This window comes from Dama dama, chromosome 19 (genome assembly GCF_033118175.1).
Source record: "Dama dama isolate Ldn47 chromosome 19, ASM3311817v1, whole genome shotgun sequence".
NCBI lineage: Eukaryota > Metazoa > Chordata > Mammalia > Artiodactyla > Cervidae > Dama > Dama dama.
In genome coordinates, this window is record NC_083699.1 from 58,830,648 (window position 1) to 58,856,072 (window position 25,425).

The 25,425-nt window shown below is 36.8% G+C and overlaps 1 protein-coding gene across 38 annotated transcripts in view; it reads left to right on the top strand.

Annotated features, from left to right (window-relative positions):
- The window catches only part of ZBTB20 (zinc finger and BTB domain containing 20), an 846,735-nt gene that overhangs the window by 217,844 nt on the left and 603,466 nt on the right, over positions 1-25,425 (top strand). For 34 of the 38 annotated variants that reach the window (XM_061167116.1, XM_061167114.1, XM_061167131.1 and 31 more), the window contains one exon: positions 12,306-12,351. The gene's annotated coding sequence lies outside the window, so the exon portion shown is untranslated. Of the gene's footprint in view, positions 1-12,305; positions 12,352-24,368; positions 24,453-25,425 lie in introns of all 38 variants that reach the window. The other 4 variants (XM_061167129.1, XM_061167120.1, XM_061167130.1 and 1 more) reach the window with 1 other exon arrangement.

The following is a 25,425-nucleotide window of genomic DNA, read 5'->3' on the forward strand; positions in this document are numbered from 1 at the left end:
CAAGCTACCAATGGTATTTTTCACAGAACTAGAACAAATAATTTCACAATTTGTATGGAAATACAAAAAACCTCAAATAGCCAAAGTAATCTTGAGAAAGAAGAATGGAACTGGAGGAATCAACCTGCCTGACTTCAGTCTCTACTACAAAGCCACAGTCATCAAGACAGTATGGTACTGGCACAAAGACAGAAATATAGATCAATGGAACAGAATAGAAAGCCCAGAGATAAATCCACGAACCTATGGACACCTTATCTTCGACAAAGGAGGCAAGGATATAAAATGGAAAAAAGACAACTTCTTTAACAAGTGGTGCTGGGAAAACTGGTCAACCACTTGTGAAATAATGAAACTAGAACACTTTCTAACACCATACACAAAAATAAACTCAAAATGGATTAAAGATCTAAATGTAAGACCAGAAACTATAAAACTCCTAGAGGAGAACATAGGCAAAACACTCTCCGACATGAATCACAGCAAGATCCTCTAGGACCCACCTCCCAGAATATTGGAAGTAAAAGCAAAAATAAACAAACGGGACCTAATGAAACTTAAAAGCTTTTGCACTACAAAGGAAACTATAAGCAAGGTGAAAAGACAGCCCTCAGATTGGGAGAAAATAATAGCAAATGAAGAAACAGACAAAGGATTAATCTCAAAATATACAAGCAGCTCTTGCAGCTCAATTCCAGAAAAATAAATGACCCATTCAAAAAATGGGCCAAAGAACTAAACAGACATTTCTCCAAAGAAGACATACAGATGGCTAACAAACACATGAAAAGATGCTCAACATCACTCATTAGCAGAGAAATGCAAATCAGAACCTCAATGAGGTACCATTACACGCCAGTCAGGATGGCTGCTATCCAAAAGTCTACAAGCAATAAATGCTGGAGAAGGTGTGAAGAAAAGGGAACCCTCTTACGCTGTTGGTGGGAATGCAAACTAGTACAGCCACTATGGAGAACAGTTTGGAGATTCCTTAAAAAACTGGAAATAGAATTGTCATATGACCCAGCAATACCACTTCTGGGCATACACACTGAGGAAACCAGATCTGAAAGAGACACGTGCACCCCAATGTTCATCGCAGCACTGTTTATAATAGCCAGGACATGGAAGCAACCTAGATGCCCACCAGCAGACGAATGGATAAGGAAGCTATGGTACATATACACAAAGGAATATTACTCAGCTGTTAAAAAGAATTTGAATCAGTTCTAATCAGATGGATGAAACTGGAGCCCATTATACAGAGTGAAGTAAGCCAGAAAGATAAAGAACATTACAGCATACTAACACATATATATATGGAATTTAGAAAGATGGTAATGATAACCCTATATGCAAAACAGAAAAAGAGACACAGAAGTACAGAACAGACTTTTGAACTCTGTGGGAGAAGGTGAGGGTGGGATGTTTCGAAAGAACAGCATGTATACTATCTATGGTGAAACAGATCACCAGCCCAGGTTGGATGCATGAGACAGGTGCTCGGGCCTGGTGCACTGGGAAGACCCAGAGGAATCAGGTGGAGAGGAAGGTGGGAGGGGGGATTGGGATGGGGAATACGTGTAACTCTATGGCTGATTCATATCAATGTATGACAAAACCCACTGCAATGTTGTGAAGCAATTAGCCTCCAACTAATAAAAAATAAATAAATAATAAATAAACTAAAAAAAAAAAAGACTTGCTTTATACATCTAGTGTTTCATATCTTTCTCAGTTTTGGAAAGGGCCCATTATTGCTTGAGATATTGTCCTTTTGTCTTTATTTTCTCATTCCCAACTAAACTTTAGACATATGTTAGATACCTTTATTCTGTTCTTCATATATCTTAATCTCTTTGCTTAAAGTTTTCATTTTTATCTTTTTATTCTGGGTAAATTACTTAGGATTATCTTTCATTTCAGTAATTTTTCCCTTGTCTGGCATCTAATGTGATATAGCCTCATTCCAAATGTTAACTTTAATATAAATTTTATTCCTATCACATCTGCTTTTTCATGTTTTTCCTTATTTTTGCCTCTTTCTGTAAATATTTTTTATCATTTTAAATGTTTTACCCCACTAAATTCTGATATTAATATTCTCTTCTTTCAGTTCTTAAGGCTGTGCCCTCCCAATTCATTTTCTAGCTTAATGCTCATATTTGATGTAAAGCACTTTCGTGTCTGCTGATTCATATGGAAAAGCTTTTCTTTATCTCTGATATTTCTGATATGTAAGCTCTTCTTAATTGGGATTTGCTTTACCTATGAGACTCCCACATGATCTCGGTTGTTGAAGGTATCCTGCTAGAGAGGTTTTTTTTTCTTTTTCTTTTTCTAGGTAGTCCATGCATTAACTGGCCATTCTCTGTGATTGCCATTATTGTACAACTGCCTTCTGTCCCTGAGTCTTCCTGATTATTACTGAATTGGATAATACCCCCGGGATGTTGTGGGAACATCATAAGGCCTTGTGCTTCACATTCCTTTTTTTCCTGTCTTTTTAGAATTTTAATTTATTGAAAGATTAAACATTTTAAAAGTTTTGTTAGTGTATATGTTTGTATATTTTCTGTTTTAGATATGTTTTAACAGGAACATTTCTAAGATTTTATAGAAAAGAGTAGAGCATACTTCTCCCAGGGGAATTTTTATAATTTCTCTGGCTTAAATGTTTTTGTTTGTATTTTTTCCCAAGGATACCTTCCTAACTCATTTTTGTATTTATTCAGGTCTTTACCTGAATGTGATCTTTCAATGATACCGTCACTACCCATCCTATCTGAAATTTCAACCACAAATCTCCCATCTTAGAATTTATTTCTCCTTTCCTCACTTTATTTTAATTCTTAGCATTGACCATTGTCTATCATTCTATGCATTCAAATTATTTTCCTTGCTTATTGTCAGTTGCTCACACAAATACATAACTTCCTTGAGATCAGAAAATTTTGTCTGTTTTGTTCATTCCTATATCTTCACCACCTAAAATAATGACTGGCTTAAAATAAAGATGCAAGAAATATTTGCTTAATGGGTAAAATATTCAATGGCTGTATATCATGTGCCTGTCCCTGAACTAGGTGGTGATGATAGAAAAGAAAGAAAAATGGGCAAGATTCCAGCCCTCATGAAGATGGCAGTCATACAGAGAACATAGATAGACTTAAAAGTCAGTTTATCACAAGTAGACAAAGCTTATAATTTCAAATGAACTCATTTAATGAACTTACTGATATCAGGTGGGCATTCTTTGAGGTTGCATGGTGCTTACTGTTGATATGCAATGCTTCTATGACCTTTTATTCTTTTTCTTATTTTGAGAAGAGACCAAAGAATACACACACAATACTTAGACAGAAACAATACTTAGACAGAGACAATACTTAGACAGAGACAATAGTTAGACAGAAAACAATTTTAATGAAGGAGCTGGCATAAGTTTGACTAAAGTAGTAAGAAAATGAAAGCAACTAATTATGAAAAATGATATTTAAAAGTATGTTAAATGATACTTTAAAAGGCACTTTATCTGCCTCCTATGAAACCTGTATGTAGGTCAAGAAGCAACAGTTAGAAATGAACATGAAACAATAGACTGGTTCGAAATTGGTAAAGGAGTACATCAAGGCTGTTTATTGTCACGCTGCTTATTTAACTTATATAGAGAGTACATCATGCAAAATACTGGGCTGGATGAAGCACAAGCTGGAATCAAGATTGCCGGGAGAAATATCAATAACCTCAGATATGCAGATGACCCCACACTTAGGGCAGGAAGCCAAGAGGAACTAAAGAGCCTCTTAATGAAGATGAAAGAGCAGAGTGAAAAAGCTGGCTTAAAACTCAGCATTCAAAAAACTGACATCCAATCCCAAGACTTCATGGCAAGTAGATGGGGAAGCAATGGAAACAGTGACAGACTGTTTTCTTGGGCTCCAAAATCACTGCAGATGGTGACTGCAGCCGTAACATTAAAAGACATTTGCTCCTTGGAAGAAAAGCTATGATAAACCTAGACAATATATTAAAAAGCAGAGACACTACTTTGCCTACAAAGATCCATCTAGTGAAAGCTATGGTTTTTCCAGTAGTCATGTATGAATGTGAGAATTGGACCATAAAGAAAGTTGAGCACCAAAGAATTGATGCTTTTGAACTGTGGTGTTGGAGAAGACTCTTGAGTTGGACTGCAAGGAGATCCAACCAGTCCGTCCTAAAGGAAATCAACCCTGAATATTCATTGGAAGGACTGATACTGAAGTTGAAACTGAAGTTCCAACTTTGGCCACATGATGTGAAGAGCCTAATTCATTGGAAAAGACCCTGATCTGAGAAAGAAAGAAGGCAGGAGGAGAAGGGAATGACAGAGGATGAGATGGTTGGATGGCATCACCGACTTGATGGGCCTCAGTTTGAGCAAGCTCCAGACGATGGTGAAGGATAGGGAAGCCTGCCATGCTGCAGTTCATGGGGTTGCACAGAGTCAGATGTGACTGAGCGACAACAACTCTAAATTCTGGTGCCCTGTAATTGTACCTAAAGAGCTGGTACACATTTGCCTTTTGCAACTCTGCAGGTAGTGCACAGATGAGGTTATGCTGTCGCCTTACCACAGTAAATAATAAAGTTCACGGCTACACTTACACAGGTTGAGTTTTCAGCATGTGAAAGATGTGTTAAGAATGTTAAATCTCTAATAGGCATTTAATATACATTTCAGTTGATTTTTCTACTAACTGTAATGGTAGTAATTATTTTATTTATATGTGGGAAAAGTGTGTCACCTAAGAAAAAGCTAATAAATTTTTTGTCAATTTTTCTTTTATGTTAAGATGTCTTTCCGTGTCTAACCGCAGTTATGTTCCTACTACTCTATCTTACATATATAAATTTTTTTTACTTATTGTCCCTCACATCTACATACTTTTTTTCTTGCCTTTAAATCCTTTTTGTTTTATTTTTCTCTACCCAAAATATCTGTTCTTGGGCTTTTAGTCAAATCGCATGTCTGTTTTGCTGCAGACATTGGCTGGCCAACACAAAAGAACTAATTTGTAGTAAGCCCCTTCTCCTAAATGCCATGAATTATACTATCAGTTGCTTTCATATATACAATCTTATTCAATTACCATTAAAAACTGCCTGTTAGACAAAAACCCCCCATCTTAAATAAGATGAAACTGAGTATTTAGGGAGATTATGTAAATTCCGCTAGGATACACACTTAGTAAGCTGGAATTCAAATCCTAAACTTCTTATTGGAAGTGGTTGCTATTCTTATTATAATTCCATTGCATCTCCTAGATATTGTACCTCCACACTACCTAGTATTGCTTTTGAAGTTTGCCATTTATTGAACAGAATTTATAATAAAAGAGTGCCTATAGTTTCAAGTCTTCCATTTGGCAGATAGACTTGGAATGTAGAGAAGAAAACAACAGTAGAGGTAGCTGTTACCTATCTAATTTTACAGTCTTTCTTGATTGAAAACTGCTGCTCCAAACCTTATATTTACACATCTGTCCAATAATTATTGAGTGTTTATTGTGTGTCAGGCACTAAACCAGACCCTGGGTATAGAGTGCTGAACAAAATAATGTGGCCTCTATGGAGTGTACAACCTAGTGAGGGAGAGGGAATAAACAACTAAACCAGTAACCACATGGATAATTCAAACTTCAATGGATTCCAGAAAGAACGAAATAATGGCTGGGTCTGTCTCAGGAACAGTAGTCAGATCCTGTCTCTCTGAGACCGAGAAGAACCACACAATTGGTTAGGAACTGCAGAATTCTTTCAGGGATCTGTGTGTGTCAAATTCTACCATACCAGCCATCTGCTGAAGAGGGAGATAAGGATCAACCTGTCCACCTCAGGATCGAATCAACCAAGCTTTGTAATCTGTTATTAAATTTGAGACTCAGGTTCTGATAATTTAGTTTTGTACTGATTAAGAGGAAAAATAGGAAGGAAGAGTCAAAGAAAGAAGCTGCAAAATCAGGTCTCCTGCATTGCAGGTAGATTCCTTACTGTTTGAGCCACAAGGGAAGCCCCATTTAACCCATGCTGCTGCTGCTGCTGCTAAGTCAGGTCAGTCGTGTCCGACTCTGTGCGACCCCATAGACAGCAACCTACTAGGCTCCCGTCCCTGGGATTCTCTAGGCAAGAATACTGGAGTGGGTTGCCATTTCCTTCTCCAGTGCATAAAAATGAAGAGTGAAAGTGAAGTCGCTCAGTCGTGTCTGACTCTTAGTGACCCCATGGACTGTAGCTTACCAGGCTCCTCCGTCCATGGGATTTCCCAGGCAAGAGTACTGGAGTGGGGTGCCATTGCCTTCTCTGCATTTAACCCATACCTACTATTAATTCATTCGATTATGTACTAGGAACTAATGCCATAATGGTGAATAAGGCAAAACCTGTGTTTCCTATTTTTATAGTCTTATGTGAAAGACAATTACAATGCTGTGTGATGATTATTATGACAAGATTAAGCACAGGACGTCAGATTCTCGAGGAGGTGACACCTAAATTAAGACCCCAGGAATGTGTACAAGCTGGTCAGTAGAATTTTCACATTCCATAAGAATAAATCCTTTCCATAGTCATAGCTTCAAGTTGAGAATATTTTGAAAATATTATTTTTAACATTTTTCTAAGCTTTAATTTTGTTAATTTTCTTTACTAACCCTTAAACTTTAATGTACAAAGTTAAGTTTTACAAGTCATCTATTAAAAAACTATTTTCTATTTAATAAACTCTGAAGTGTGACTTACAGGATAGAATTATTAATATTTAGTATATTGTGGATCAGGGTTCTATGGAAAGTTCAAATTCATCATGTTTATACATAAAATTTGATATTAAATTGTTTCATTTTAAGTGGTAGCCAATAATAATAATAGAAATTTTACATACAGAATTATTTTGTAAGCTTAGCTTTTACTACACTCTGTAGCTTTATTAGAGCAAGTGTGACCTAAAGTCTAGACAGACCAACTGTGCCTTGGATTAACGGGTGTTTATCATAAGATTTCCTTTTCCTTCCTTATTGCCTTTTATCAGTTTCCAGTTCACAGAGCTGATTAATAGATAAATTTTGCTTCTCTTTATTCCCCTTTCTGATAGGGCTAAATCTAACTTAGTAATTTATAAAAATAAGCATAACTAACAAGTTTTTCAAGTCTGCTTTTAAAATTATCTTCCTCTTAATCTTCATAAGCTTTCAGTTCAGGTAAACTCCAGAATTCAGGACACCTCAATGTAAAAAGATAACCTGGCTTTATTGATTATTAAAACCTACATTGTATAATAATATAATAATGATTGAGCACCCAGATCAATTGTAGTCTGGAAGAAGTAAATACATATTAAATAAAATAAAAGTATTTTAGATTACACAGTATCTTTTCTTAAAATAGGCCAAATTTAAAATGTAAAACACTGAATATTCCTAAGAATTCTCATTCAGTCATGGGGGAAATAGTTTTTAGTTTAAATTTAGGCTCAGAGCTCTTTTATGGAGCCGTTGCTCCTGCAGACACAGCTGAGACTTCAGTGCCTGACGTGAATTGCTGCTGTTGTTCAGTTGCTAAGTCATGTCAGACTCTTTGGGACTCCATGAACTGTATCACACCAGGCTTCTGTGTCCTTCACTATCTCCTAGAGTTTGCCTAAACTCATGTCCATTGAGTCAGTGACGCTATCCAACCATCTCATCCTCTGTCACTCCCTTCTCCTCCTGCCCTCAATCTTACCCAGCATGAGGTTCTTTTCCAATGAGTTGGTTCTTCATATCAGGTGGCCAAAGTATTAGGGCTTCAGCTTCAGCGTCAGTCCTTCCAATGAATATTCAGTGTTGATTTCCTTTAGGATTGACTGATTTGATCTCCTTTTAGTCCAAGGAACTCTCAAGAGTCTTCTCCAGCACCACAATAAGTGAATTAGGTATTAGATTTATTAATGGCTCAAGAGGTAACATTAAACACCCCCTCTTCCATCACTAGCCTGGCCCATCCAGTATGAAGGGAAGATAAACTCAGTCAACACAGCACAAAGTCAGACCTATTCAGTTCCCACTGGGGAACACAGCTATGCCAACCTAGAAATAGAAAACTTTAAAAAAAATCCTCTATAGTATATCTCCATCAGGAATGGTACTGATAATAACTTCACCCTCATAAAACCCAAAGAATTCTAGGGATTATGTAAACTGCAATGGATTCTAAAGACACTGTGTAACAATTCTTAGTTTTTGCTGTCCTCCAGATCAAAACAGAAACAAGGTCTAGAACCTCAGTACGTATTCATTTGTGTATTTTAAGCCCTGCGAGCAAAACCAATTGTAATATTTTTTACTTCTATTTGCAAAACCTTGTGTTATATGTGAACTTGGGAGAGTTTTGCAGAGTCTCTTTAGAATACATAAAAAAGTGATACTGTTCACGTGTGATTTTTAGAGAGATTACAATACCTGGTCCTGATTCCGGCTGAATAATTATGTTTACCTTTGCCCTTATAGTTCCATTTCCTGATTGTTTCAGTTAAGTGTAGACAGTGGTCCTTCATTTTTCATTCAGAAAAATGGGCACATATTACTTAGATTCTACTGCCTTCCTCTTCCTTAATAGAATTGGTGCTTTAAAATGCTGATTAGAGTTGCACATTGTAGCTATTAATATTATTTGAGTGTTTCCTGATTCATAAATGTTCTGTGAACCTCCAGCACATGACTGGCTCCTAGATGAGTTGTAGAATAGAAAGTGATATATTGAGCAAGCTATCTTTCTAACTCCTTACTCCTTCTTTAGCTTAAAGGTACAAACATCCTCTCCTTTCCTCATACAACTAGGACAATACTAATAGCTTCTGTTCAGCAATGTTTCCTTTCATACTGTGCTAGTTCTTTTACATGCCTATAGCATATAATGTGTGCTTAGTCACTCAGTCGTGTCCAACTCCTTGCGAGCCCATGGACTGTAGCCTGCCAGGCTCCTCTGTCCATGGGGATTCTCCAGGCAAGAAAACTGGAGTGGGTTGCCATGCCCTCCTCTAGGGGATCTTCCCAACCCAGGGATTGAACCCAGGTCTCCCGCATTGCAGATGGGTTCATTACCATCTGAGCCATCCAGGGAAGCCCAAGAATAGTGGAGTGGGTAGCCTATCCCTTCTCCAGGGGATCTTCCGGATCCAGGAATCAAAACAGGGTCTTCTGCATTGCAGGTGGATTCTTTACCCGCTGAGCTTCCAGGGACGCATAGGCATAAACAATCTTATAGGTTAGGTAACATGATCATCATTTTTGTTGTTGTTTAATCACTAAGTCATGTCCAACTGTTTTGCGACCCCATGGGTTGTAGCCTGCCAGATTCCCCTGTCTATGGGATTTCCCAGACAAGAATACTGGAGTGGGAACTTCTGAATACTTAATACTGAAGTGGCAACTTGCTTCTTCAGTGGATCTTCCCGACCCAGGGATTGAACTCATATCTCCTGCCATGGAAGGTGTATTCTTTACCACTGTACCATCAGAAGAGCCTGATCATCATTTTACAAACAGGGAAAATGTAACTCATTTAAGATCTTGCAACTGAAAAGAGAGATCTAGAACTCAATTCTAGGTTTCTCTGGTAGCAAAAGCTAATCAGCTATCCACCATCCTGCCTCATATAACTCTGCTGTTGTCCCAGACCCACAGGTCATTGATCCCATGAATAGCTCCTCTTACTGCGTGGCACAGCCTCACACAGTCTGACCCCATTGACTGAACCTGAGGGCCATAATGTGGCACTAGCTTCAGAGAGGCAAATGCCCACTATGGTTACAGGTCACAAGGATACTGTGTGCTGCATTCTTTTATCTGCACAACCAAGTGCTTCACATCCCTCACTCACCACCCCCCTTGGTTATTAGGGATTCCCTAGCACTGGTCTGTCCAGCCTTACCTTCTTTTCTTTCCCTGGAGGTGATTGTACAGCGTTGTTTTTGGCAAAGTTAGCAAGTAACTCACTTATTTACTTCGGGTGACAATAAAATAAATATATCTTGTTAATAATTGTGCATATGTTAATAATTATGCATATGTAGCTTTAGATAATCTGAGACAGTCTTACACATCTGGTATCTGAGATTGAATCAATTTTCTTTCATACCAGTCTCCTACTATATAATTCTATTGACAAAAAGTAGACTACATAAGGATAAAAAATACAAACTTATAGTAATTTACTAGGGTATTTTATAAGTGATACACATTCATGTACTTAAGACTTTTTGAGTGTTATGTAAATGTCAGTTTTTGCTCAATAATACAAAAAAGTAAACCTGATATGTTTTTTTCAAGTGTGCCAGATCTGTCACAAATTCCTTAAACTGTATGTATTGTGTTTATGTCTTTATCTGAGCTGTAGTACTTGTTTTTTTTAATTTTGTTTTTTGTTGTTTTTTAAGACTATTATTTTGGATCAGTTTTGGATCCACAGTAAAATTAATAGAAACACATTAATTTTAAAAATATTTTTAAATTGTTAGCTCTATGAGGGTAAGGTGTTTTCTAATTTATCTTTTAAAATATAATGGTTAACAGTACTTTGCATGCAATAGATGCTCACTAAATACTGTTGACTTATTAAATAACTTAGTTTGTAATAGGTTGAACAGATTTGTAGTCCTAAATTGTTCTGGCTATCATTTCACTCTGCATAATTAAGGAAGTTTTACTAAGATGATTAAAAAATGTGTTATCAAATTACTGGTTTATATTCTAAAGCAATGGGATAAAAGAGACCCTGGCTGTACCCCTATGAGAAACCAGGGAGGATGTGTTTTTCACTGTAGGTATTCTTAGTGAATTTCATGTGTGACTGAGTTAATTTATTTCACATACAAAGGTTAGATTTATCATTTCCATATGGCACTCAAACTTTTTTCCTTTACCCTTCTCTGACAACTAATGTTTTTCTTATTATAAAAGTAATGTTTATTGTAGTGATTAACTATGTATGAAAGTAAAAAGAAAAAATTAAAATCATGCATAATCTTATTATCCAAATATGATAACAATTTTTTATGTTCTTTTTTTCCCCTCTCAGCCACACAAATTCTATTATGTCCATACAGTTTGTACTCTGTATGTTTATAACATACTTTAGAACCACGAACTACCCTGCAGATGGTTTCAACATATTTCTTTATATGGATGTGCTATATATTTTTCTACCGTTGAAAATTTAGCTTAGTTGTTAGTTTTAGTTTTTTGCTAACATAAATCTCTGTTGATGTTCCATTATGTAAGGTAAAGTTTAGAATTAAAATTACTGAAGAATTAAAGATTCTGAATTTTAAATCATTAATCATATTACTCAATAGTTTTCCAGAAAATTTTTAGCAATTCATACTCCTCTCAGAACTGTATGAAGAGGTGTTTCATTGTCATCATAAAAATTATTTTTTCACACTTTTAAGCAAATTTTATCAACTAGACTTAATGACTTTAATATGTTCCTATCACCAACTATGTTCAGAAGTATAGAGATTAAATATTTTAGTTTGCTTTCAGAGAGATTATGAAACGCATTTAAGGGTCACAGTAGTTCAGAGGCTGCATTTTGCAATACAATTTCCACCTTCATGCAAATACATTTTGGGTCTAATTGCAAACTCTGCATACTTTGTTTAAGCTGGACTTCTTTACCAATACCTACTTCGATGGCAGTTTTCTCACTGTGTTGCATTGAGGCATCATATCTAGTGTAACTTTAGCATTTCCTCTTATAAAAATCTCATTTCTATTTGCTGTTGTAACTTGAAGTTAATGAGCATAGAGCTTATTTTTATTTATTTATGCATTTCTGTGGACTGATCTACAAAATCACCTATCTTTCTCACCAGTCCAAACTGAGCATTGATGAATCTGAGTGTAGATGAATCTGAGTAGCAGTCATATTTGTATTACGAAGGCAATAGTTATGGAAGAATACCAAAGAAAAAAATCAATTTTAAGTGTTTGTTTCATCCTCTGGTAAAAATATTTTTGTTTCAGAGACCATGGTGAGTCTTAGTCCCTTGCTGGTACTTGTTTTTGATCACACTGCTCCAGGAAGCTGTGTGTGCATATATTCACACATATGAATTTAAGGTGAACTGGAATATCCTATGGGGAAAATTCAGATATAAAATAATTCACCTGTTTAAGGACTACAGTCTTTTCTACTTCTCTGCAGAAATTGTCTCAGCATAAATACTGGTTCCACTTTGAAAATTATTTTTACTCACAAAATATATTTGTTTTACATTTCAGAGTACCTGATAAATTGCAAGTCTGTCTGTGCCCCATAGCTGCACAGGTATGTATATGAATTACCTATAGTTATGGTAATCTACATATTAGCTGGTAAGTGATTACATTTGGGGGCATTAAAATTGCTTACAGATTTCATAATGTGAAAATGTTAATTTTTGAGTACATTCAAATATTGACAATCATCAAAGGATATTACATTTTATACATACCTTGCATTTCACTCTATTGTAAGAATCAAATAAACATTTCTAAGATTTGATGGAGCAGAATAATTTTAGTTACAAAGCACTCATCTAATGGAAAAACTAGAGACTGTTTTATGGAACTGTTCTATTAAAGTGGCTCCTCATGTGAGAACAGAGACTATTGCAAAACCACTGTTTTTGACACTATTGTCTTATTTTTAAAAGTTTTTTTGTGTTACTTTTGAGTTTATTTTCTGTGGTGGCTGCTTTAGGTAAGGAGCAGTTGCAGATGTATTTCCTGTCTGCTGCACTGTCTCAAGCACTAGAGTAATGGGGAAAAAAAAATGTTTGCACCTGTTTAAAAATCTCAACTATGTGGTGTTGTGGTTTCTGGGCAACAGGCAGGAATTCTCAAAAGCTTGGTTGCACCTGCTCAATTGTTGTTTGCAGCTGTGTCATATGATTGAGCGCACAGAGAAGCTTGTTAGCAGATTGCTTGTGCTGTTACATATTTTGTGTCCTCCAAGTTTGAAAGATTCTTACTTGATGTAGTCTTTGAGCTATTACATTGGTTTACTATAAAACTCATTGATTTTAGTTCCCAAATATTTTATCCAAATTCTTCGTTCTCAGTCTCAAATATTTTCTTAGCAACTGTTGACTGCCCTAGATAATATGTATGCTAACTTCTCCAAAGAATACCTGGGGAGAGTAGATCTCTCAAGATAACTGGGTTGATAATAATTTTTGTTCTCATAGAGACATTTTCTGCTTGGCTCAGTTTCACTATGTTGGCAACCCCACTGTGTGAGGCTGGATGTAGTTATTGATCCATTTAGCTGAACAGATTTGAAAGCATTTGGCTATTAGTGGACACATGGGCCATATTCAGAAAATTTAAGTGATATTAAGAAAATTCAAGATGATTTCTTGATTTGTGCATGTGTCTCCATTGCAGCTGAGTGGAAGTGAGAGAGAAAATAAGGAAAAATTAGATAATTATTTTTGAAAAGGAACTAAAATCCAGATGTAAAACTTAAGACTGTAATATCATCCTTTAGTTTTATCAAATCCTGAAATTGAAAGTGAAAGTCACTCAGTCGTGCCCAATTCTTTGTGACCCCATGGACTATACAGTCCATGGAATTCTCCAGGCCAGAATACTGGAGTGGGTAGCCTCTTTCTCCAGGGATCTTCCCAACCCAGAGATCGAACCCAGGTCTCTCGCATTGCAGGCAGATTCTTTACCAGCTGAGCCACAAAAGAAGTCCTTTATCAAATCCTAGTCACTTGATGTTTTTTCCTAAGCATTTCTGTTAGTGATGTTTCTTTTAGGTAATAGCTCTATATGTTTTCTGACAAGTATCTATATTTTTAACATAGACAAGCTATTATGAACTATAGCCTGTAACTAATTAGGTAAAGTTCTATAAATATAATATAAAAAGTGGCAACTCAATATACAAAGCATTTAATTAAATAATTTATTTGGTAGTACCAAATTCCTGATATTGAAAACTTATTCAAATAACTTGCATTAGTCTTTTTAGTATATGTGCTGCCGAAGCGAGCACACATTAGTCTTTTTAAAAATGCTAACAAGTTTCTATTGGTATTTAGTAACACAAAATCTTAGAGCTTGTGTGTCTTCTCCTTCTACTGACCTGTTTAAATCTGTTTTTGTTTTTTTTTTTAAACTACCATAATATGAATTTATTTGACTTCTTTGGGAGTAAGAAGTATAGGTACTGAGCTAAGTGTATGGTTTTCCACAGTCTCTTAATAAAATGCCTTGTACACGGTAGGTGGTAAGTAAATGCTGAATGAATGCTTGTATAAATAAAACATTTCTGAAAGAATAGAGGCCTAGAAACTTGTTATTTGCTTTATATTTTGGATGGTCTTCATGTACTTCCTTTAGTTCTCACACTGTGGATGAGATGGAGATGAGACTACTGATAAATTATTTCCTTAAAATGAGAAATGAATATATAAGAATTGATACTCAACACAATCAAGAATTGCCATAAAACTATTTGCAATATACTTTGCATTCATTGTGCTGACTATGAGAAAAGTCTTTACATTATCCCTATTTTACACAGAATGCTGAGGTATTCAATGACTAAGTCATTAGTCACCTTGAAAATGTTTTCAGCATAGAAATAAATAAATGTCTGTATTATGTGAGCAATGCTATGGCTTTCCTAAGCAATCATTTTCTCCCCCAAAGCCTCCTACCCCAACCCTATCGCTATCTCACTGAAAACACAAACTATGTGGGCTTTCTTAGGATCAGGTAGATCAGATCACATTTAAAAATGTGTGTTTTCCTAAACAGAAGTAATGGGCCCTGTATTTACTGTACACATGTTTATAATTATGGTTTCTGTTATTCACTGAATTCTAATTGTAAATAAATGAAGAAAAAGCCAAATAGAAGTAGAGTCAAAATAGTGTTCATCATGACCTGCTTTAGTTAACACCCCTCTAAAGTTCCATTATGTATGGCACAAGGCAGTCATATAACAATGGCAGAGGGAGCAAAGTGATCCCATTATCTGCATCAAAACATCTTTCTTAGGCATCTCAAATTCTGGTTGATGATATTCATGTGTACTACTAGGTTTGGAAGTACACAAGCTCTTACCTCTGGAAACAAGCTTTTCTTTCATCTTAGTTTACACCAGTGGGTGAGAGACCAATATCAGGGATATTATTTTTTTCCAGAAACTTAGTGTGGTAGAATCAACTATATTCTTTTGTTAGACTAATATTAGAATTGAGAGAGAACCAAAACTATGTATTAGCTAGAATACTAAACCAGATGATAGCAGATGCTTCAGTGACCTGTACTAGGAATTATAGTTTGGAGTACTCAGGAGGGAGAGATCACTAAACCCTAGGATTGCTGAGCATAATTGCAGATATCCCCATGATTTCAGGGTTAAAGAAAGAAAAGGTTAAAGGAAGAAAATATGTACTGAGGACATAGCATGTCTAGATATAATTTATTTCTCTCTCCCCTTCCTTTTCTCCCTCCCTCCCTCATTTCCTTCCTTCCTTTTATTCCACACAATAATTAAATATGTACCATTTGTTAGACACTGAGTTAGGCTAAATAGATAAAACAGGGTCCTTGCTCTCAAAGAGCATACAGAGATATGTCAGCAGAGCTCCTTTTGTCTTCACCACTTCTTAGTATAGACCCGGTCAAGTTAACCTAATTTTTTTGTTTGGTTTGTTAGTCCTTTGGAAAATTGGAAAAATAGTAGTATCTACATTATATATTGCTGTGTTGAGTTAGATGTAACAACACATGTAAAATTCTTAGTTCGGTGGTTGGTATATAGCAAGTGCTGAATAAATCTTAGCCCAACTACTATTATTTCCAATACTATCCCCACCACTACTACAATTTAGATGCTGAAGGCAGACCATTCTACTTGCCTGAGAGCAAGTATCTTGGTCTGGACATTGTCACATTGATTGTTCTAAAAGTTCTATCTAATTACCTCTAATTTCTTTCAGAAGAAATTCTAAAAATCACATAAGGTTAGAAGTTGAAGGGTTCTTAATGGTTATCTATTTAATATCTTTGCTTTATCCATGATGAGAAAATAAGCTCAGAAAAGTTCATGTACTTGTCAGGGTTACACAGTATAGTGGGTAGTTCAGTTCAGTTGCTCAGTCATGTCTGACTCTTTGCGACCCCATGGACTGCAGCACACCAGGCTTCCCTGCCCATCACCAACCCCTAGAGTTTGCTCAAACTCATATCCATTGAATCCATGATGCCATCCAACCATCTCATCCTCTGTCAACTCCTTCTCCTCCTGCCTTCAATCTTTTCCAACATCAGGGTCTTTTCCAATGAGTCAGCTCTTCACATCAGATGGCCAAAGTACTGGAGCTTCAGCTTCAGTATCAGTCCTTCCGATAAATATTCAGGGTTGATTTCCTTTAGGATTGACTGATTTGATCTCCTTGCAGCGCAAGGGACTCTCAAGAGTCTTCTCTAACACCACAGTTCAAAAGCATCAATTCTTTGGTGCTCAGCTTTCTTTATGGTCCAACTCTCACATCAGAACATGACTACTAGAAAAACCATATCTTTGACTAGATGGAACTTTTTTGGCAAAGTAATGTCTCTGATTTTAATATGCTAAGTTTGTCACAGCTTTCCTTCCAAGGAGTAAGCGTCTTTTAATTTCATGGCTGCAATCCCCATCTGCATAGGTCTGTCACTGTTTCCATTGTTTCCCCATCTGTTTGCCATGAAGTGATGGGACCAGATGCCATGATCTTAGTTTTCTAAATGTTGAGTTTTAAGACAGCTTTAGTAGATAAGAGCTCCAGTATTCTTGCCTAGAGAATCCTGTAGACAGAGGACCCTGGTGGGCTGCTGTCCATGGGGTTGCACAGAGTCAGGCATGACTGAAGTGACTTAGCATGCATGCATGCACTGGAGAAGGAAATGGCAACCCACTCCAGTGTTCTTGCCTGTAGAATCCCAGGGATGGAGGAGCCTGGTTGCCTGCCGTCTGTGGGGTCACACAGAATTAGACACGACTGAAGCGACTTAGCAGCAGCAGCAGTAGGTAAGAGATGTAGAATTTGAAGCCCAAATTCTGGATTCTTAGTCTAGTGTGAGATACCTCATTTAGATACCTCACTTTTCTTTCTGTGAATGGTTGGAGAGTTGATTGCTTGTCTCTAAGAAGTAAATGGACTCTGTCAAGTTGTTGGAATACTAACTGAAAGACAAGCTATTGCTGTACTTTATATAAAAAATCTCAGATATTCGTCATAAGGGGATTAATTTCATCTAAATTGATTGAAGCCTTTCAGTTTGTGTCTGTGAATAACTGGCTTCTTCTTCAGGAGAATAAACTGAATCAAGTTTAGCAAGATGTTTACTATCTAAATGACTTCAGAACTTTAAAGAAGTCTGCAAATACCATAAATAAATCAGCATCTTTGAACCTAATGTACTCAGGGTAGCTGGATTCCAAATCTCTTGCCTATCTCTGAAGGAGCTTTAGAATCACTTTCACTTTTCACTTTCATGCACTGGAGAAGGAAATGGCAACCCACTCCAGTGTTCTTGCCTGGAGAATCCCAGCGATGGCAGAGCCTGGTGGGCTGCCGTCTATGGGGTCACAGAGTCGGACGCGACTGAAGCGACTTAGCAGCAGCAGCAGCAGCAGCAGCAGCAGAGTTCAAATGACCTTCAATGAAATTCCAGTTCCACAATTCAGTAGCTATGTGACATGATCAAGGTTGTCTAACCTTACTAAGACTCAAGGTTTCTTATCTAAAATTTGATGGTAATTATGCTTACTTTTTCAACAATGGGTGTGAAGATTAGAGTAGGTTAGGTATACAAAATACTTTATTTAGTTCATAACATACACTAGTGTTCCATAAATATTCATTTTCTTTTTTCTCATCCTGTTAACATACAAAAGATTTGTTATGAGAGGCAGTATAGATATTTGGAGGAGGTATATCTAATTGTTATATGTATGTCTGCTCAGTTGCATATGACTGTTTGTCACCCAGTGGACTATAGCCAGCTAGGCTCCTCTGTCCATGGGGATTCTCTAGGCAAGAATACTGGCATGGGTCACCATTTCCTTCTCCAGGGGATCTTCCCAACACAGGGGTTGAACTCAGGTCTCCTGCATTGGCAGGTGAATTCTTTACCACTGAGCCACCAGGAAAGCCCCTGAAGGAAGTATAGGATTCACCCATTAGCAAAGTTAATCTTGGCAAAGTTAGTCTTTGGTGATTGCAGTTGAGTGTCTCAGTTTAGCTTGGTTAGACTCACCATTTCTAACTGTACATGCTACCTGTCTGTAGAAAATGGTGCCATTTAAAGAAAAACTCAAGGTGAAGATAATCACATTGACTTAAATGTCTGTTGATTATGGAAATGTGCCTTGCAATGGAAACACTGCTGATACAACTCCCAGGCAACTGTCACTCCTCTTTTGAAAGTCAATACCCTTAAAACTAATCTCCTGCAAACAATGAAGAACCCATACTTGCCAATTAAACCCTGTACTCTTACACGCATCCTCGTGAACTAAAGGAGGTTCTGTTGGCAAGGTTTTCACATTCTAAGCAGCCACAGATTTAGTGAGCAAAGTTGGCCAGAAGTAAATGGTTTATAAAGCTTTCTTTTACTTTTTCTTTTAGTAAAATATCTTGATAAGAAAAGTGGATTTATGAATTTGTATGTCTGATTTTTCCCTTAATCATCTCTAGTAAAAACTAGACAATCTTAATTATAGTAAACCAGTTTATATATTCCGTGCTAGGCTGTCTCTTTCTATTGCAGTTGTATCTTCCTGAACAGCAACCAGAAAAGAAATAAAGGGAAAAAACACTAGATAATATATTAACTAGGCCATTGTTCATAAAGTTGACAAAGTTGACTTGCCTAATGTCAAATGTACGGGTTTGACCACAATGAGTCAAGGCAAACATTGATGCTTAATGAAATTTTTATTTAGTTGAGTATTAGTTTGCTAGGGCTGCTGTAACAAAGTATCACAAACTGGGCAGCTTAAACAATGGAAATTTTCTCTGGAAGCCTGAGAGCAAAGTTTTGGCAGAGTTGGTTCTTTCTGAGAGCTATAAGGGAAAAATCATTTCTAGGCCTCTCTCCTTGACTGTAGATGTCCACCTTCTTCCAATGTCTCTTCACACTGTCTTCTCTCTATACATATCTCTCGGGGGTCCAAATTTCCCTTTTCTATAAAGAGATCAGTCGTCTTGAATTAGGGCCTTCTATGATTATTTCAATTTACCTTGATTACTTCCTAAAGACCCTATCTCCAAATAAGGTCACATTTTGAGGTACTAGGGTTAGGACTCTAACATATCTTCTTATGTGGTGTATGATTCAACTCGTAACAGTTGGATTAAAATGTTAACATTTACAGAGTGACTTTTATATTCCAGAGAAATGTTTGTATATAGATACGTTGTGTTAGTTGCTCAGTAGCATCTGACTCTTTGTGATTGTAGCTCGCCAGAGTCCTCTGTCCATGGAATTCTCTAGGCAAGAATAATACTGGAGTGGGTAGCCATTCCTTTCTCCAGGGAAATCTTCCCAACCCAGGGACATATATATATATATATATATATAGTTATGTATATTATATTAATATATTATATATCTATATATTTGATAATTCTTTCAACAATCTTAGGTAGGTGCTGTTGTTTTGCCAATTTTACAGGTGAGGAAAAAAAAAGAATAAGCAATCTGCCCAAGATCATACTACCAGTAAATGTTAAATGGTAGTATTTGAACCCAAAATTCAGTTCTGCCTTTTAAATGTATCAGTTTCCTAACAACTCAGTCAAAAGCCCCCAAAATACTCTGAGCATTTAAGGGATTTTTTTTCCTGTCATTAGGGTTTGTGCCAAAGGACATTTTATCCATCAAAAATGGTGCATTATGCTATTGTATAAATGTCCAGCATTGACTGCCTATATCTTCACTCCTGAATTTTTTGCTGACAGTTGTCTTTGAAGGCTGTGTTTTAGCTCTTCTGCACCTGATGAAGCTTTTGGATAGGATTTATTCTGAACATAGTTGCATGGGTTGATTCTGGCCCCGGTTTGTGTGGATGGCATTCAGAGCCAAGTCATGCTCAGGGTCTGCTTCTCAACACATGTGCACTCTGCTTTCCTTGTCTTTCTCTCTCTCCTCTCCTTCATCTTTGTTTTCACTCTTAACAGGTAGTTTATGATTTTTTTCCCCTTTTAGAGAATATCTGCCATTAGTTATTCCTTGAAAAGAAGTAAGTGTAAAGAAGAGCGAAATAAGGGATATCTCCGCTTATGTGAAAGCCAGAATTGCTGTAGGTATTTACAATAAACTGGTCACAGCCTTGTTGTTACTCATTTACACTGAGGAGCAAGGGGCATTGTGCACCTCATTTTAAGTTTTCTATCTTACCATTGGAACAGTTTGTCCTCACTTGGAAGTCTTAAAGCAGACTTGCTTATGACCCAATTTCACTAATAATTCTCTTAAGTAACCCTTGTACTCATTTATAAGATTTTTTTTCCACCCACTGTCTGTCTAGCCTGGTTTAAAATTTTTATATATGTACTTTTAAAAAATTGATTAGCTGGAGAGCTGCCCATTCCTCTGTGCTGTATAATGCGGATTTAAAAACTGCACACAGAATTCTGTATAGTGTAATTAAAACTGACCCACATTTGGACCTGAGTACACCAGGACTTAGCCAAACTTGCCATGAGCTGAGTTCTGGTGGCAGATGGGAACTAATGAGGACACACTCCACTCCAGAATTTCCCAGCTGCTTGGCCCCTTTTTGTACAAACAAGGTTTGGAGCGAAGTCCAGATCCCAAGAGCATGTTCTGTAAATGCGCTGAACCCAATGATTTGGGAAATGCTATCACAAAATCAGACTGTTTCAAAGTCTCCTTAAGACCTCAGCTACTCTCAGATTTTAAAGATGAAAATTCAAAGGGACCTTTTGTGCTCTCTCTCCAACCAATTTTTAATTTTAAAGTGAATTAAAATCACATTCCCCTTCCCACCCCAGCCCCCAACTCCAGTCTGCTTTCCTGTGCCTGGGGACAGAATGATCTCCAAATGTGGAGATTTGCAGGTGGTTGTCTTAGGATAGACAAGGTCTCCTTGCAACTTATAGATCTCTTCAACTGGTTTGATGTCCTGGGACTATTCAGGCAGATGTAATTGAATCAGTTTGAAGCAGCTGTAGCTGGCATGTGGTCTCTCAGATTGCTAGCACCTGCTTGTTTTTTTGCAACTCACTAGAGTGAAAGAAGTGCCAAAACCAGCATTGGTCTTGGAGCAGATAAAGCACTTCAAATCCTATATTCCATTCTCCTTCCAATCTAGCCACATCACCATTGGTGCCTGAATTAATAAAGCCCCTTTTCATGATTATGTCTGAGGTAAACTTTTCCTTCTCATTCTTCTCTGTGTTGAGATCCTGACAGTATTGACCATGCTAGTCCAGAAAAATAAGGGAGTGTAATGGTGATCAGGTGGCTTTGAGACTCTCTTATCATTAGACAACTGAGTAGCCTGTGGTTTGCAGAATCATTTAAATGAACGTACCAAATTCATTTGCTGTTCCAACACAGTCTTATTGGCACAGAGAATGAGCAGTTAATGTATAACAAACTGTGAGCTGTTATGGAATATGATAAATACATTTGCTAAGCAGGAGGGAATAGAAAATGGAACTATTTCTTTAATGTAACTCTAAACTAATCGACATGGATTTATTCAGCACTTACTAGATATAAGAAGATGCAGTCTACTGAAAAAGGTATAGAAATTGTAGGGCATACTAAATATATACAATGTATTTTTAAAGATGTATATTTAGAATTTTAAAAAGCTTAAATCTATTTTTGAATGTGTGTTTTCTTTATCTTCTGTTTGTTCCATTATTGTAACAACATATTATTTGGAAAGCATGTATTTAATTTTTAAATATTACTCATTTACTGATGTTCAGTTTGAACCTGGAATTGATGAAGTCAACACATTTACCTAAAATTGAGAGTTTATGTAGTAAAGTTTTTTTCAGTTCAGTTAAGTCACTCAGTTGTGTCCGACTCTTTGTGACCCATGGACTGCAGCACGCCAGGCTTCCCTGTCCATCATCAACTCCTGGAACATACTCAAACTTATGTCCATCGAGTTGGTGATGCCATCCAACCATCTTATCTTCTATTATCCCCTTCTTCTCCCACCTTCAATCTTTCTGAACAGCAGGATCTTTTCAAATGAGTGAGTTCTTCGCATCAGGTGGCCAAAGTATTGGAGTTCCAGATTCAGCATCAGTCCCTCCAACGAATGTTCAAGACTGATCTCCTTTAGGATGGACTGGTTGGATCTCCTGGCAGTCCAAGGGACTCTCAAGAGTATTCTCCAACACTGCAGTTCAAAAGCATCAATTCTTCAGTGCTCAGCTTTCTTTATAGTCCAACTCTCACATCTATACATGACTACTGGAAAAACCATAGCTTTGAGTAGATGGACTTTTGTTGGCTAAGTAATGTCTCTGCTTTTTAATATGCTGTCTAGGTTGGTCATAACTTTCCTTCCAATCACCAAGTATCTTTTAATTTCATGGCTGCAGTCGCCATCTGCAGTGATTTTGGAGCCCTAGAAAATAAAGTTTGCCACTGTTTCCATTGTTTCCCCATCTATTTGCCATGAAGTGATGGGACCGGATACCATGATCTTAGTTTTCTGAATGTTGAGTTTTAAGCCAACTGTTTCACTTCCTCTTTCACTTTCATCAAGAGGCTGTTTAGTTCTTCTTCACTTTCTGCCATAAGGGTGGTGTCATCTGCATATCTGTGGTTATTACTATTTCTCCCAACAGTCTTGATTCCAGCTTGTGCTTCATCCAGCCTGGCATTTCACATGATGTACTCGCATATAAGTTAAATAAACATTCTAAAGTTTCTTTAGAATGGTTTAATATTAATAATCTTTTGAGATATTGTTTATGAATAATAGTAATACAAGTAAAGTCTAAAAAAGTCATTTTGTTATCAGCAAATGCCTATTTTGCAAGGTATGACTGAACCTATGCTACAGACATAACGTATATATAGTTTTTGGCTACAAGAATATTATAGTATACTTGAAGATATAGGATATAAATTAAAGTAAGACACTCAATATTAAATGTATACTCTAGACCTGGATTTGATGAAAAATAAATGCTATAAAAGTAAAAATACTAGCACTCTTGTTGTCAAATAAGACTCTGGACCCAATGTACCCCTACTCTGGACCCAATGTACCCCTACTCCCCTTCATTGCCCATGAAGGACATCACTGATCTTTCATGGTTCTCTTTTCCACTAGACCAGAACTTGTTCTAAGAATTCTCCTGAGGACAACACTTCAGCTAACTTACCAGTTGATGGCAGCTGATTTAAGATGAAACCCATTTGTCATCGCTGAACAAGTCATTAAGTACAAAAGATTTCAGTGGAAATAAGAGCTCAGTGAGCTGCAAGTAAAACACAGGATTTGAGCTAGGTCTTGAAGTAACATGAAACATAGGATTTATTTGATTAGAACATTATACTTATCTAAAAAGAAACAAGAATTTAAGAAACACTCTATAGCCTAGTCATTACTAATACTGTTGAATCATTTGTTTCTTAGTAACAATGTTCTTTCCTCTGTGACAAAGATTTAATATTAATTTATAAAATAATTGTTTCATACTGATCCATGTTCAACATCACCTTTTTGTTTTATTTATTTATCCATTCATTCAATGCAAATAGTTCTAGCTATTGACATAACTGTATTTGTTTTCCACCTGATCATATGAATACCATAATCATCTATATCTGGCAACATAACTTCAAACTCTGTTTCCATCTTTACATGGCCTCCCCCTCTGTGTGTATCTCTCTGTTCTCTCCTCTTTTTATAAGTGCCCCAGTCATTGGATTAAATGACTTAAACCTTAAATCCAAGATGATTTCATCACAAGATCCTTAACTAGTTATATCTACAAATACCCTGTTTTCCATAAATGTCAGATTCTGAGGTTCTAGATAGACATGAAAATTTGGAGGATATATTCAACATACTGCAGAGTGTAACTTAAATTTTCTGTATTAAATAACTACAGAAGGATTATTTGTACACTTACACACTAATTCTTTCTCTCCTCTGTAGTTGACTAAATATATCTCTTCAGCATTTGTAGAATACTTGCTGCATTCAAACTTTGGTATTTTTATGGATGTAGTTGATGGTGAGTACATTCTCTTTCATACTCTTAAACTACTGTAATTTCCCCTTTGTTATAGATGCTGAGCTTAAGGCATAGAAGAAATAATCAACAGAGTTATAGTTCCTTCAGAGATGCAGTGCAAAATTAAACACTGATTTTGGTATGTCCAACTTTTCTGTGAATCTATGTGTGCTGAGATACTAAATATACTTTTATAGTCCATAGTGTTTTCAAGTAACTTTCAGTTCAGTTCAGTTCAGTCATTCAGTCATGTCTGACTCTTTGAGATTCCATGGACTGCAGCGCACCAGGCCTCCCTGTCCATCATCAACTCCTGGAGTTTACCCAAACTCATGTCCATTGAGCTGGTGATGCCATCCAACCATCTCATCCTCTGTCATCCCCTTTTCCTCCCACGTTCAAGCTTTCCCAGCATCAGGGTCTTTTTCAATAAGTCAGCACTTCGCATCAAGTGGCCAAAGTATTGGAGTTCCAGATTCAGCATCAGTACCTCCAACGAATGTTCAAGACTGATTTCCTTAGGATGGACTGGTTGGATCTCTTTGCATTCCAAGGGACTCTCAAGAGTATTCTCCAACACTGCAGTTCAAAAGCATCAATTCTTCTGTGCTCAGCTTTCTTTATAGTCCTACTCTCACATCCATTCATGACCACTGGAAAAACCATAGCCTTGACTAGACAGACCTTTGTTGGCAAAGTAATGTCTCTGCTTTTTAATATGCTATCTAGGTTGGTCATAACTTTCCTTCCAATCACCAACTATCTTTTAATTTCATGGCTGCAGTCAACATCTGCATTGCTTTTGGAGCCCAAGAAAATAAAGTCTGCCACTGTTTCCCCATCTATTTGCCATGAAGTGATGGGACCGGATGCCATGAGCTTAGTTTTCTGAATGTTAAGCTTTAAGCCAACTTTTTCACTCTCCTCTTTCACTTTCATCAAGAGGCTCTTTAGTTCTTCTTTACTTTCTGTCCTAAGGGTGGTGTCAACTACATATCTGAGGTTATTGATATTTCTCCCAGCAATTTTGATTCCAGCTTGTGCTCCATCCAGCTCAGCATTTCTCATGATGTACTTTGCATATAAGTTAAATAAGCAGGGTAACAATATAC